Here is a 15,027-nt window from a genome sequence, read left to right as displayed (position 1 = left end):
TCAGGGGAGCGCCTGTCTGCGCTGGTCGCCAGCTCCGGCCTGAGGACAAAGACTGTGGTCAGGGCAGGGTCGCCACCTTCCCATCCCCTCCCTCCCTCTTCTAGAGGCTTCTGTTTGGCCTGAAATCACTTTTCCTTTGGAGTGTTCATGTGTGTGTGTCTGTGTGTGTCTGTGGGTGTCTGTCTGTGGGTATCTATGTGTGTATGTGTGTCTCTGTGTGTCTGTGTATCTGTGTCTGTGTGTGTATTTCTGTAGGTGCATGTGTGTGTCTCTGTGTGTCTGTATATTTGTGTCTGTCTCTGTGTGTCTGTGTCTCTGTGTGTCTTTCTGAGGGTGTCTCTGTGTGTGTGTCTCTGTCTGTACACCTTTGTCTGTGCGTATCTTTCTGTGGGTGTCTGTGTGTGTCTGTGTCACTGTGTCTCTGTGTCTGTGGGTGTCTATGTGTGTGGGTGTCTGTGTCTGTTCCTGTGTCCCTGTGTCTGTGAGTGTCTTTCTGTGGGTGTCTGTGTGTGTGTGTCTGTGTCCTTGTGTCCCCGTGTCTGTGGGTGTCTTTCTGTGGGTGTCTGTGTGTGTGTGTCATTCCGTGGGTGTGTGTGCGTGTGTGTCCATGTCTCTGTGTGTGTGTGTGTGTGTGTGTCTTTCCGTGGGTGTCTGTATGTGTGTGTCTGTGTCCCTGTATCTCTGTGTCTCTGTGTGTCTTTCTGTGGGTGTCTGTGTGTGGGTGTCCCTGTGTCTCTGTGTCTGTGGGTGTCTTTCCATGGGTGTCTGTGTGTGTGTGTCTGTGTCTGTGGGTGTCTTTCTGTGGCTGGCTATGGCCGTGTGTGTGTGTGCATGCGTAAGCTCTCCCAGTCTCACCTCTGGAACGTCAGTGCCTCCTTGCTCTGCCTCGTGAAGGAGTGTCCCCTCCGCCCACTGACGGCCCCTGGTGGGGGGGGGGGGGCTCCTCTGGTGACCACGCTGCATCTGGACCTCCCTCCACTTCCCTTTCCTGCTCCAGTTTGCACTTCATGCAGCCCTGCATTCCACATGCGTTTCTGAGCACTTACGGAGCGCCACGTGCCCTGCGAGGCCCTGGGATTGGGTGGAGCCTGAAGCTGAAGAGGCCCTGCCCTCATGAAGCTTGCAGTCTAGAGCGGGGAGATACGGAAGGACCGTTAACGCCAGAATATAAGGAAAGGGGCTTCCCAAAATCGTCCTTTACAAAATGGGGAGTGGCCTTGCTCTTGAGTCTGCAGTTTCCTGCCGTGTTGCCAGCTCTGTTCTCCCTTACTTTCTGCTTGAACGTAAAGGCAAGACATATTAGTCCCACAGGGCTTCAATCGATGCTAATTTTGGACGCTCATAGAAGTCACCCGATGGCATCAGTAAAAAACCAAAAAGGCAAAGAAAATGAACAAAATAATAATTATTCCTGGGGAGGCGTGATCTTGCACTTGCAGGCACTCAGTGCTGTCAGGAAGCAGCCTTTAAGGTCACATAGAAAGTGATCTGGGGGGCCAGCCCGGTGGCGCAGTGGTTAAGTTCGCACGTTCCGCTTCTCAGCGGCCCGGGGTTCACTGGTTCGGATCCCGGGTGCGGACATGGCACAGCGGACATGGCACCGCTTGGCACGCCATGCTGCGGTAAGCATCCCACATATAAAGTAGAGGAAGATGGGCACAGATGTTAGCTCAGGGCCAGGCTTCCTCAGCAAAAAGAGGAGGACTGGCAGTAGTTAGCTGAGGGCTAATCTTCCTCAAAAAAAAAAAAGAAGAAAGTGATCTGGAAAGTGGTCATTTAATGGCCAACACATGGCAAATGTGCTCAGGGCTTTGGACACAATTCTTGACAGCATCCTTAGTGGATTCAAACCGCCCGCATCCCACAGATCAGCGGGGCAGGCCTGAGAAAGCGGTCCTGAGGTGGAAGGCACCGAGGATGGAGGTGCCCGTGAGAGTTTTGAGACAGTTGATCCCTGGTGTGGGAGAACAAAACAGTGTGCCTACATGAGCTCAGAGCATGTGTTTTCAGACAGGTGTTGCAACATAATAACTGCTACAAGGAGGAATTGAACTATTTTGACTATATCCTTAAAAATCTAAATATGCAAGCAGGACCCCCCCCCCCAGAAAAAGTTCTCATCCTTTCATTGGGAAAATAGGGGGTCTTCTTGTATTCAGATATGAAGGCACAAACAGTAATTACATAACAAGTTATTTAATTAAAACAGTGACACATGCTGCCAAAGAGAAGCGCAGGGCATTCTGAGACCCAAGGAAGATGTCTCTAAAGAACTGCTGCCTGAGTTGGCATTGATGGAAGGAAGGAATTAACTGGACCCACAGAGGTGGCAAGCAAGGGCCCTCAGGGCAGAGAGAATGGCAGATGCAAAGGCCCTGTGGAGAGGAACAGGAAAAGGCCCTTCTGTGGGAGCCCAGAGGACAAGAGGCCAGATCTCACAGGGCCTCACAGGGATTCTGGCCTCTCCCGGGGGCAAGTGGGAGCGGTTAAAGGGTCTTACCCACCAGGGTGGAGTGATCCATTTCCATTTTAAGAGATCGTCCCACAATTGTTACAATCATGCTCTCATTACCTGTTTCAACTAAGTTTTTCCTGAAAACTGGACTCAATTCCCACGGCGGGGGGTCTCCCTTCCTTCACAACAGGGCTGAGCGAGCGCAGATGCTGGGGAGTCTGCAGGTTCTTGGGATTTGGAGCAGAGGAGGACACTCCAGTCTGGAAGGGGCGGTCTTCATCCATGACCTCCTGACGGACGAGGAACAGCCCCATGACCCTCTACAGCCTTGCAAAGCTGCCCAGCGCCAGCTTCAGGCAGGCAGGCAGCTCCTGCACCCCAGCAGACCCCAGGGACAGTCTCCCCCAGCCCTGCAGCCGCCTGACACCCCTGTCTAATCTTTCATCACACAGCACGTGGGGGTTGGATCCTAACAGTGCATAAGGTCAAATCAGAGCAAAGTCAAAATTTCCCTTAAAATCCCTTGTGAGGCCCAGCCAGCGTCTGGGACAGTTCGCCTTTCCTCCCATTAAGCCCCCGATGACGCTGGCGATTGCGTACAGGAGCACGTTGTATGACAAACGCCTTTAAACCCAGGCATCTCTGAGCTCTGTGAGACGCTCACACTGTGGGAGGCGTGGAGGAAGTGGGACCCACTGGGGAACCTCAGACTCTCGACTGCCGTGCACTCTCACCTCGGAACATGTGCCCACGAAGAGTACGGGCCAGCAGAAGCCACCGCACACTCTGAACTGTCACCTCCATCCCTCTCCACTCCAGTCCTAAAGTGGCCTGTGTCGCGGCTTCCACCGTGCCCCCCTCTCTCCAGCTGATTGGAGCTGCGCCTGGGCGCGAGCCAGGAATGGCGGGACCCAGGCACACGGGGTCAGCCCCAGGCCGCAGGAGATGACCCTAGCAGCAGCCGATCTCACCCCAGGCCAGGCCGGTGGGCAGTGGACATGGGGGAGGCTGAGGAGCCGCTGGCCACCCTGGGTGGGGGGCCTCCACGCGGTGGGAGTCAGACGCTCCGTGTGTGACAAAGGGAAACTCCAGTGTGCTTCACGGCAGCGCCTCCTGCTCAGGCCTGCCCTGCGAGAGCCGGCCGCCCCAGCCCGGGGAGCTGCTGCGCTCTGTGTGCGTGCTCCCCAACGGGAAAGATTACCTCGTATTTTATTTACATTTTCTGATGATGAAACTGGCTTTCAAAATGCTCCTCGCCGTAGCGCGCGGCTGCGGTACAGCGAGTGCACAGTCGGGGCGGATGGAGGCCCCACTTCACCTCATCTCTCCTTTCCGCTTAAATATTATGCCACATCCTGATTAATACCAGACCAATAAAATCATCTCCACAATCTGGTTAGAGGCTTTTGTCTTCCCAGATGGCCTGCAATGTTAATGTGTGACAATTTCAACAATGAACTAGGACTGTTTTATGGAACCAACATTTGTTCCACTGCTTTTTTTTTAGACTCAGAATTTTGACACAGATGGTACAAATTACTCAAAAAACAGAAATGTTCATTTAGAAGGCTTAAATATGTGGTTTTACTCAGGCCATCAGAATATTTTACATTCGCAATTCAGTAAATTTACTAACAACCCTGCTATAATTAAGGTCTGCAAAAAAAAAATCCCCTTTCTCCAGCTTTTTATATCTATAGAGTTTCATTAAAGCCAGGAAAAAAATATTATTATTTATTCTAGTTGTGCAATGTTCTTATTTCCTCGTGACATACATTGTTCGCCTCTGCTTTCTGTTTCCTCGTGGCTCCTAATTGCTGCTGAGGACAAGGAGGAAGGAGCGTGGCTGGCCTGCCGCCCGAGGGCTCGCCCATCACCCCATGGCTCAGGTTTCAGCTCCAAGTCACTGATCTCCGTTGTTAGAGCCAGGACATCTGCTAGAACCTTCTGCACAAGAAGGTGAGCTTGTCTCCTTGCACCTCCATTTAGCATCTCTGCAAGGGCATACCCCACAGCACAAGGCTTTCCTCAGCTGCAATTAGTTCTTTGTTTCCAAATGGACCAGGTCCGCCTCCCGGTATCAGGAGACAGCAACCCTGTTGTTGCTGCCACCTCGCATCAGAGTGCTTGTTCTGGGACAGGCATGGTGCAAACACTATGCACGGGCATCTCGGCTTAGTCCTCACAGCTGCGCACCCCACGAGGTACACAGGTCTCCATTTACACCTGGGGAAGCTCAGGCCCAGAGAGGTTACGCGAAGGTCAAGGCCTCACGCCACGATCACCTTAGGAGACCAAGAACACCAATGATTAATGAGAACCATGCAAACCAACACGGTGTTTTCTGAGTGCTTGCTCTGTGCCCAGGCGCTGCACAGTCCTTTCCGCATGTTATCTCACTTAACTCTCCTTCTGAAAGTGTGGGGACTGAGCCTGAGAGGGGTTAAGAGGAAGGGCAGTGGAGCTCCCAGGGTTGGAGGTCCGGGAATCCATGAGCAGGTGAGGGGAGGGGTTTATCATGGAGACAGCTGGGGGCGGGAGCGAAACCTGGCTGCCTGCTGGGGCGGGAGGAGGCCAGCGGAAGTGGGGGCTGCGCGCTCTCAAGGTCACCTGGGAGAAGCAGGACCCTGCCCTGCCCGCAGCTCCCCGCACTGGACTCTTCCCCGGCCCTCAGGCTTTCCCCAGTGCTGCCAACCGAGATGGCCGCTGCCCCACATACAAATGTGCGCGTGTGGAAGACCTTGCCATTAGCGACGGGAGCACAGGGTCCTGGTCTGCCCAGCCTTGCCCTTGCCGAGCCCAGGACTCAGAGCCTGGAGAGTGCCACGCACACTGCAGGCACCGACTGCTAAGAAGAACGTATTGCAAAATGGAAGACACAGGTCATGGCTTTTCCCACGTGACTCAGCCCTCTGAACCTGGAGGGGCTTTCCCGGGCCACTGTGTGGGGACTCGGGCTGGCTGTATGGAACGCTCTGTTCCTGGTGTCTGGGATGGGGCGCTCGGCAAGCGTCACCTGCTGTTGGTCTCGTGATTACAGTTATTCTGTTAGAAGTCTGAAAAGCCCACTAGAGTGATCAAATCTGTGACATTCCTGGTCCCAGGGGAAGGTCTGGACTCCAGAGAAACACCTCAATGGTGTTCCCTCTTCCAAGCCTTGTTTTGGGGGCTCCTGAATGTGCTCAAGTCGATCCTACAAGACCCTCCAGGCGAGCAGACTCATCTTGGTTGCATTTGTTATTTTGTTGAGATTGAGTTCAGGAAAAATGCTTCTCCATCCAAAACCTAAACAGCACAGGGAGTCCTTGTCATTTCTCCCTGCCCTCAACTTGAAGATTTGTCTAAGTGTGTTCCAATAGGACTTTTCCAATAATGGTGATTATAGTAGAAGCAATGTCAGGGTCCGGCTCGCTAGCTTACCTTACGCACCAAGTAGTACCCAATTCCATTTCTGCATTGCGTCCTGTTGTCCAATTGTGTAACAGATAATTTATTTCAACTTTAGAGTAAAAAAGAAATGAATGCGTCAACCGCTGTGGTCCTTTGCAAACCCTCGCAGTGAGCACCACACTTTTCTGTGCGAGCCTTCAATTCGTCAGAGCTTTCCACTAGCCCTGCCAACAGAAAGTGCATTCTGAGTTTTTAAATGTTGTTTCCATTAAAATCAATCCGTCCTCACAACTAAGGCAATAGTCTCACCATTTTTGCCGTTATGAGCTAAAGCGTCCTAAATATATTGACAGCTGTCCTCAACAGGACGACACGAACGGGCGGGGGGGGGGGGCAGGCCTGAGACTGAATGTCAGCGCCGGGAGCAGGCTCCTTTGCCGAAAGGCACCTCATTTTCATACCCCAGAAGGCATTCAGTACACTTTTTTTTTGCAATGGCAACATACAGTAATCAATGTTTTGCATATTACAATCAATAACACACTTAAATGTTTAAGTTTTGCATTCTTTTGCAATAAATATTGATATGTTACAAACTCTGTAAACTGCTCATTGGACTTTTTGTTTGCACTGTGTGCTGTATCATTCAGCAAATAAGTGAGCTAAATATTGTTTGTTACAAAACAGATGTCAAATAAAATTATGCCATATGTGCTATTAAACACTTTTCTTATTTTTTTTTTTCAGCAAAACCCAAGACTTATTTCAGAAGTGAATGTATTTGGCTTTTCAAGGATTTGAAGCATGAAAGCAACATCTTTGAAATATTTTTAAACCTGCTGGCTTTGTGTAATCCCGTTTTGTGAACTAATTCTGAATCGTATTATAGATTTAAAATTAAAAATATAGATAGATAAATAGAGACAAGGATACATAAATGACAATCTAGGGGTTCAAATTAATCCAGTGTTGCAAAAGCGAGGGAAAATAAAGAAAATCCTGTGCAAAAAAATTAAAAATTATAAATAAATACAAACATATAGAGAGAGGAAATTAGAAGAGTTTTTCTCAGGAGCAGAGACCTTGAGCACAGAAGAGAAAACATCCTCAACATTGCCCTGCAGAGTGGTTGAGGCCGTTGGAGATGTGGGGGCACTCAGTGGGTGTCTCGGTCCAGCCTGCCGAGCCGGGTGCTCTGAGGGCTGGGGGTGGGAGAGGAAGAAGGAGCGGGCGGGGCTCTCGCTAACTCTGAGAGGGGCTTGCAAGGCCAGGAAGGAGCTGGGGGGCGGGTGCAGGGACAGGTCAGCCTGGAGCCATACCGGCCAGCGTCCCCACAGCAAGCCCGCCGAGCCTCCTCCAGCCCAGCCCTGGCAGAAGCGTCTGCACTGGATGGCTGCATCTCTCAGCCTGGGAAGTGTGAAATAGGAAACAGAATGCGCAGGATGCAAGAAACATGTTGCTAAGAGCCACCGAGTGAAACAAAATCTGGAGGCCCCAGCACACTGGCGTTGGCCCAGGACCCTGACACTGTCACTCACAAATGGAGGCAGGACACGAAAGGCTAAGCTGCCAACCGGGCTGCTGGGACAAACTCAGGGGGCAGTCTTGGCCCCTGGCTGCAACGCTCCTGCGTCTTCAAAGGATGCCCTGGCTTTCCAGCAGCCGCCTCCACCTGGGGCCTTAGAGGGGTCTGGCCAGGACACAACCCCCACAAGAGGGCCAAGACCCCTTTCTACCTGGGAGGGCCTGTGGGGACTAAAAGCACCGTGGCACCTTGCTGCCTCCAAACCACCTGGGCCCTCAGAGACAGCTGTCTCTGCTTCCCGCCCGGCTGGGGTGTCGGCCTGCATCCCTGTGGCGGACTTCTCTTGCGGGCCAGGAGCCATGGGACACCCTCTCACCCAGCCTGCACCTGAGTGGGACACACATGGGCAACCTGAATATATGGAGGAATTGAGGCCTTTGGGGTCACCCTGACCAAAGGAAGACAGTGCCGATGGCAAATATGTCCCCATTTTGTTCCCCTAGGTGGACAGTGGAGAGCTGGCATGTCACGCACCTCCTCAGAGGGTCCCTCAGGACCAAGCACCAGTGGCCCATACTCAATATGGCATCCCTGTATGGGCTCTGCCTTCTTCCCCACCCCCAGTCTCTGGGCTCCTGTCCGATGACTACCTGTGCACTCAGGCTGTGGCCTCAGGCTCTGCATTCCAAGGGAAACCAGCGTGAGACTCTCCCCATATCCACCCCCTCCCGATTTTGTGCCCTAGTGTTCCTTTGAGTCCTTGCCCTAAGGATAGCATTTGGCAAGGGTCCAGGCCCCAAGCACGTTCTTTTTGGACTTGATTTGTTGGAAGACTCTTTCTGGGACTGATGGATCTGTGTGAACCAGATGGTTTGTTTATTTAACTGATGGCTGCTGTCCTTTTTAGGGCTTCCTAGTCCATTAAAAGCAATGTCCTTCAATTGCTAATAAGTGATGCCCTGCAATAGCAGCCCTGGGAGCAATGATTCCTGAGTCTAGACCCTGCTTGGGGGCCCAGAAGTGACCCCTGAAGGGCCTTGGCAGCCTTGCCTCACAGCATAGACCCTCCAGCCTGGACTCTGGACCATAGCAAAACGTAACACATGTACTTATATCTCCTTCCTTCCTTCGTTTTTCAGTCACTAGGGCCTTTTTGAGCCGCGTGTGTCCAGCCCCAGGCCAACCTTGAAACTTCCATCTGGAAGATGACAGGCAAGAATACAGATCCCAAGTCACAAGTGACCCAGGTGAATGACGGAGTTTTGTTGTCAAACCTCAGACTCTAGGGCTGGAGTTGCGGGGAGGGCCTGGGAAGAACAAGGAGGCTCTGCTTTCTCCGGGAAGTGGCAGGACCCGACCGTCCCAGGGTGAAGGTCCAGCCAGGCACACGGCAGGCAGGCTAGCCCCGAGGGGCGGACGGTGTCGGGGGTCTCCCGGCCCCAGGGGCATCTCAGGGACCCCATCTGTGAGTCCCCGTCACAGCCAGCACCTCCCATGGGGCACGGAGGGAAGCAGGCTCACCCCCCACCCCTGCCTGGTCCCCTCAGGTGCTCTTTTTGGTCTCCTCGTCACTTCCAGGGCTGGGGATGTCGCTCACCTGTACATGGGTCCTGTCTTCCCTACAGGCCTGCAGATTGAGAGTCCAAGGGGGCAGCCTGGCATTCGAGTCTCCGCACAGCCCCCAACCTGGGACCAGGACCCATCCCCATGACATAGGCTCTGCGGGCACAAGAAGATGAGCAGGACCTGTTCCCATGTCACAGAGCTCCATGGGCACAGGGCGGTGGCCAGGACCTGTCCCCATGACACAGAGCTCCACGAGCACAGGGGGGTGACCAGGACCTGTCCCCATGACACCAGACGATGGAGGGAACCACTAACACACGCCAGGATAGGGAGGGAAGACTCAGAGTGGAGATGAAGAAGCAGGCCATGGAGGATGAGGAGGACTGGAGAAGGGGCACGCAGAGGGACCAGGGAACAAAAGTATGGGCAAAGTGCCAGCACCCAGGCCCTGTTTGGCTTCACTGGCCACCTGCCGCCCCTGCGGAGCCCGAGAATCACCCCTTCCTGTTCTTGCGCTAATGTGAGAGGGGCTTCTCCCCCTGCTTCCAAATGCACCTCCGCTGAAACACCAAGCGGAGGAGTGGCGGCTGTGGCCGCAGCCCGGCAGGAGTGGAGGGGATGGCCGGAAGCTGGGGTCCAGAGGACGGAGGAAGCAGAGTCAGAGGACCTGGTGAGCAGCTGTGTGTGGGGTGAGGGAAGGCTAGGTGGCTAGGATGACTCCAGGGCCTGGCCTGGCGCCGTCCCGAGGATGGAGGGGGTGCCGGCGGAGCAGGGATGGGTCAGCAGTTGGCTGACTGATCCGTGCTTCTCCTCCCAGTGGGCTCAGAGGAGCTGAGCCTGGGGACGGGAGGTGGAGGTGGGAAACTGGGCCCCGTGGCGTTCTTTCGGTTGAGTTTTGTCTTTCGGGAGTGGACGGGTGAAACAAAAGAAAAAGAGAATTTTGGAGCCTCGCCACTGCTTCGGGAGGCTGACGGAGGGAAGCGGTAAGGAAAGGACCACAAAGGGGGTGGGGTCAGGGTTTGGTTCACTGGAGGCAGCAGGAACGCCGGGGAAGGCGGGCGGGGCACGCAGGAGCACAGCAAGCCATGGGCAGCAGGTGAAAGGAGCCAGCCTGGATGGGAGCTTGGCTTTGTCATTGAACCCCTTCCCACTGATACGCTGTTTTCCCACCTGTGAAATGCCCTGGGATTTGGGCCTTATCTTCACCTTATCTGCTTAGAATATGGAAGAGCATCAAATCGCAACCTTTAAACTAGGGGTTGCAAACCCTGATGCCTATGGGGTCAAGTAGATGACAGAAATGAGAGACAGGGCCAAGATCATGTGCGCCTCTGAGATGATCATTGATGCCTTCAGTGGGAGGGCCTGGGAGACTGTAGGGAGTGGTGGGGACTGTGGCAATCTGGACAGTACACACTTCCTTTAAATAGGACACTTAAACTATAAGCCCAATGTTGTTACATCTTCTGATTTTTTCAAAATAATCTAGAAATCTAAACTTAAAAACAAAACTTAAAAAAAACTCCCACCAGGCCAAAAAAAGCTGTGGAAGCCTGCACTGAGCCTATAAGCCACGGATTTGCAACTCGTGCTTTCAATCAAGAGTTCCTGTAAATCTCAGCTCTCCAGCTGGCCCTGTGGATTCAGGCCCTGGGGAGCTGGAGCCCAGTGGACTCACCGTCTGGGAGGATGGAGAGAAACGGGAAACGAGGGGCTTCTCTGGGAGCTAACAAAGAAAGATTTCTGAGGCCAGATCTCAAAATGTTAATCAGATTCAGAGACATAAAACATGACAATTTAATGATGTTTGGTGGAAACTGAAAATTCTTTAAAGTTCTAACTATCCTACACTGAATTCTAATACTTTTTTAATTATTAGATATAAAATGCTTATAATTTTAGGGGGAAATTAGACTTGGTAATTTATATTTCTTGTTTATACAGTACAATTTGCTGATGAAAAAAGTGCTAAACTTATTGATTCATGACCATAATTGTTTAATTATTTATCATTGCAGAATGGTATTAGCATTGCTAATAATGCAGATGTGCACAAAGGCGGAGGACTCAGATGCAGCTTTTGTTTGGGGGCACGGGGCTCAGAAAGGTTGTTTCAGGCCGGAGGGCAGCCTGCCCAGGACGTGAGGTCCCTGAGCCATGCCCATCCCCATGAGAACGACCACAGAAGAATTCTCCATCTTAGTAGCAACAGAACTGTGGGGCCACGCACTGGTCCCGCCTCTCTGAACTCAGAGCTTGGGCTTGGAGACCAATTCTTGGCCACTGTGAGGGCTCTCCATTCTGCCCACAGCCCAGTGGGTCCTCTTCCACTCGCCCTGCACAGCCCAGCCGACCTCCAGAGGGTCCGAGAGAGCTCCATGAGAGCCAGGAGCATGGGACTGGAAGGGGTCAACAGAAGGTTCTAGCATACTCCAGAATTGGTCATTGGCTACACATCCATGTTCTTCACCGTCACCTAAATCCAGCGGGGTAACAAATCCTAAGGAAAGTCAAAGGTGATGCGAGACCTCAACCCCCAGACCTACTCTCAGAACCAGCAGATCGTCTGCTTATTTCACAGGTGGGGAAACAGCCTTAGAGAGAGGGCACAGATGCTCTGAGTAATCGTCGTCTGTAGCTTTCTGCCAGTCAAGTGGAGACGTCAAGGGGGCATGGACTATGAGTCAGGACAGAGAGTGGCCTGGAGACACATTAGGGAGTTGTCGGCACAGAAGTGCTGGGTAGATTGAATTATTGGCCCAGGTGCCTCACTCTCCACGATAGAATCATTCGTCTACCTCTGTGCCACTGCTCACTGTGGGTCAAGCACGCTCCCTGGCCCCCGACCTCGAGGTCGACCCCAAGTCCACACAGTGGAAGTGGGAGCTTGAAGTGCTCGTGTGCAGTTGGTCTCGCTGACTCAAACTTTGCCATTCACCGTGAGACGATCACGCCTGTGTGACTGGGCCCCAGAACGAGGCACGTGGAGCCGAGCTGCTCCAGCCGGCCGCAGACGCACAGACGGGAAACGCACGCTCACCGCGCTCTAACGCCGGTTTCCTGCGCTCATCGCACGGCTCTAGCCACCTGACAAGGGCAGCTTTGAAGCTGTGGGATAGGAAGATCACCCGTGGAGAAGGAGGGGAGGAGAAGAAGGCCAAGGAGCCACCCTGCCAGACTCTGCTGTGGGGTAGAGGAGTGGGAGCCACCCAAGAACCACTGGGCAGATAGACAGAAGGAAATGCAACTGCAGGTCGTGGAGGCCAAGAAAGTCACGTATTTCCAACAGGAGACAGGCACACCGCATGTTGCAAAGGTGTCAACTAAGATGAGGGCAGAAAAGCCTACAGGATCTGTGTGCATCGAGATCAGCGGTGGTGGCAGCCTGACACGGCAGGGAATGCACTGATGAAGGATGGGCTGCAGGAGCCAAATAACGAGCAACCGGTGACCACACAACCGGTCCAGGGCGCTCTGACACCCAACAGCAGAGGACGGACGAAAGAGCTGAGAAATGCTAAGATGTCCTGGTCAGGTGGCCCAGCAGTCACCGGCAGGGCAGACGTGATAATCTCTTTGTGGCAGACAAGCAACTGAAGGACAAAGAGGACAAAGCCAGGCTGTAGTCCGCACCCAGACGCAGGGGAGGGCAGGTGACCACACAGAGTGCCAGCTGGGTCGGCGAAGGAGGCTCGTGGCCCTGGGCTCCTGGCCCCTCTCCTGGCACGCCCAAGCTGGGGAGGGATGTTCTGTTTGTGCGGGTCTCTGACGCGCCCCCTGGGGTCATCTCGCCTCGCATCCAGCCGCAGGTCCCTCGAGGGCTGGCTCTGCCACTGGTCCTCCTGGGAGTTTGAGCAGGGGATGGAAGGAATGCTGGCCGCCCTGACTGTCACTGGGGCCTGGATTTAAAACCCTGAGAACCAGCTGTGGCCCCAGAATCCACTGCCACAGAGAACGGATTCATCTGAGGCATCCCCTGATTGTCAAGGTTCTAGCAGGAGAACTCTTCATTTGGCCTGAAGCCGCCTCCCAAGGTGTGTGAGAGAAGTCCATGTCTCAGAGTGAACTGTTGAAAAAGCACAAATGTAAGCGACACACTGAATTTTTGTTGCTCCTTTTGAGCGTCTGAAGGGTTCTGTTGGGTCTGCTCCGGAAGGACAGGAGCATCTCTTCTCCTTTCCCCACACCGAAAAAAGGCAAGATGACCCCTCCAGCTCTGGTGTTTCAGAGCCACTGACGGGACCAGCTGAGACCTCCACGGGGCGCAGAGAGGGGATGGTGCAGTGCTGGGAGCTGCAAATGCAGACCGACACGGCCCACCCAGCCCACCCGCCCTGCCCGAGGGGCGGAAGCTTAACCTCCACAGGCCTGAGAAATGGACACCATTTAGCCAAATGGCGGCAGGAACAGTCAACACCCTGGGCCTACGAGCCCCTGGTTTTCCAGCACCTGACAGCGCTGACTCTGTGCCTGGTCTGTGACAAGCAAGAAGGGGCCCAGCAAAAGCGAGGCAGTCTCCCTGGAGCTGGAGTCCAGAGACCCTGTCTGACTCGAAGGAAGTAGAGGTGACCGTCTACCCCCTCCAGAAGTCACCGGGCAAATCTGTGCCCAAACACGAGTCCCAGGGGGTGGGTGTCTCCCCACACGTGGCTCCGAGAGGCAGGCAGGCAGGCAGGTGGGTGGCAGGGGTGCCCCACCCCACCGTGGGCGCCTTGTTCTCGCTCCAGGGATCCCTCTCTGTGGTCCCTGCTGCTCCCTCAACCTTTCTTTCCCTCTCTCTCTCTCCCTCTCTCTCTCTCTCTCCCTCTCCCACTCTCTCTCCCTCTCCCCCTCTCTCTCAGGCTGGTTCCCACCCTCTAGAGGCGGCAACCCCCATCCATCGAGCTAGCTGGGAGCCCCAGCTTCCCTGGCAGTAGCATCAGTCCCCGGCCCATGCGTTTCCAACAGCTTTGTGGCTTGGTTTTGGCCAAAACTTTTGTTCCCCTCAACAAAATGTATTTGTCTCTGACACCACGTGCTTCATGTTTCCACAGCGTGTGCCCCATGTTTCCCGGATGCTCACTGAGGCTGTGTGTGTGCTGGAATTGGAGCCGGCACCTGGGGCTCAAACCCAGTGTGCCACTTACGGGCACATGTGACCTTGGCCTCTCATTTGCCCTTCCTGGGCTCGGTTTCCTCATCTGTGAGTGGGGTCGTAATTCCCACCACACGCACTGTCGAGAGGATTTGACAGGATACGATGTGGAGCGTACCGGGGCAGAGGGAGCATTCCAGAAACCCCTGTAAAGAGCAAACACCCACAGAGGCCCCTGGGAGGAAACAGTGGCCCAGGTGCCAGGCCAGCCCTGCCACGGGGCCCGTAATGGTCCCTGGGAAAGGCCTCCTCTCGGGCCTCAGTTTCCCTCTATGAAGAAAACAGGAGTCGGACCCAACGATCTCTAGAGGCCCTCCCAATTTGAAGTAATAGTAGCTCGCCCCTATTAAGCACGTAAGTGTCGCCAGGCATATTTCTAGACACACTGCCCACCCATACCCCTCAGCACTCCGTCCCCAGTGCCGGCGGCGTCCTGCCTTCCTGCCGCCAGCGCCTGCGGCCGGCCCTGGACGGCACCCACAGGGGAATGGTCCCACGCTGCATGCCACTCCCCAGGACCTGGAGGTTCATGGCCTCTGACCCCTTCACCCATTTTGCCCACTCCCCACCCCCTACCCCCTTCGTCACACACGAGAACAGAGATGTACTCAAAGTGACTTATAAGCTGATCCTAAGCAGCTACAGGCAGGAGTTTTTCTCACAGTGCACTTCATGTGGCACGGTCCTCAAGTGCCAGCGCTGGCACAGCGGAGCAGGCCTCGGCCAGCGAGGGAGGGACAGCTGGAGAGCTGTCGCCGCCAGCCCTGAGCCCAGCCGTCCTGGGGTAAGTTGCTCCCAGCACACTCAGAGGCCACCTCTCCCTGGCCTCACGGCCCTGCTGCCCCTTGCGCCCTCCCGGGTGGCCGCCTGCGTGCAGGTCCTTCCTCGGAGCTGGCCTCTGCAGAGCCCACACCCAGACAGCACTCTGCACACGCTGTCTCCTGACGCCCACACGCC

The sequence above is a fragment of the Equus asinus genome, chromosome 26 (genome assembly GCF_041296235.1).
Source record: "Equus asinus isolate D_3611 breed Donkey chromosome 26, EquAss-T2T_v2, whole genome shotgun sequence".
In the NCBI taxonomy this organism is placed as follows: domain Eukaryota; kingdom Metazoa; phylum Chordata; class Mammalia; order Perissodactyla; family Equidae; genus Equus; species Equus asinus.
Note: the sequence above shows the minus strand (reverse complement) of the source record.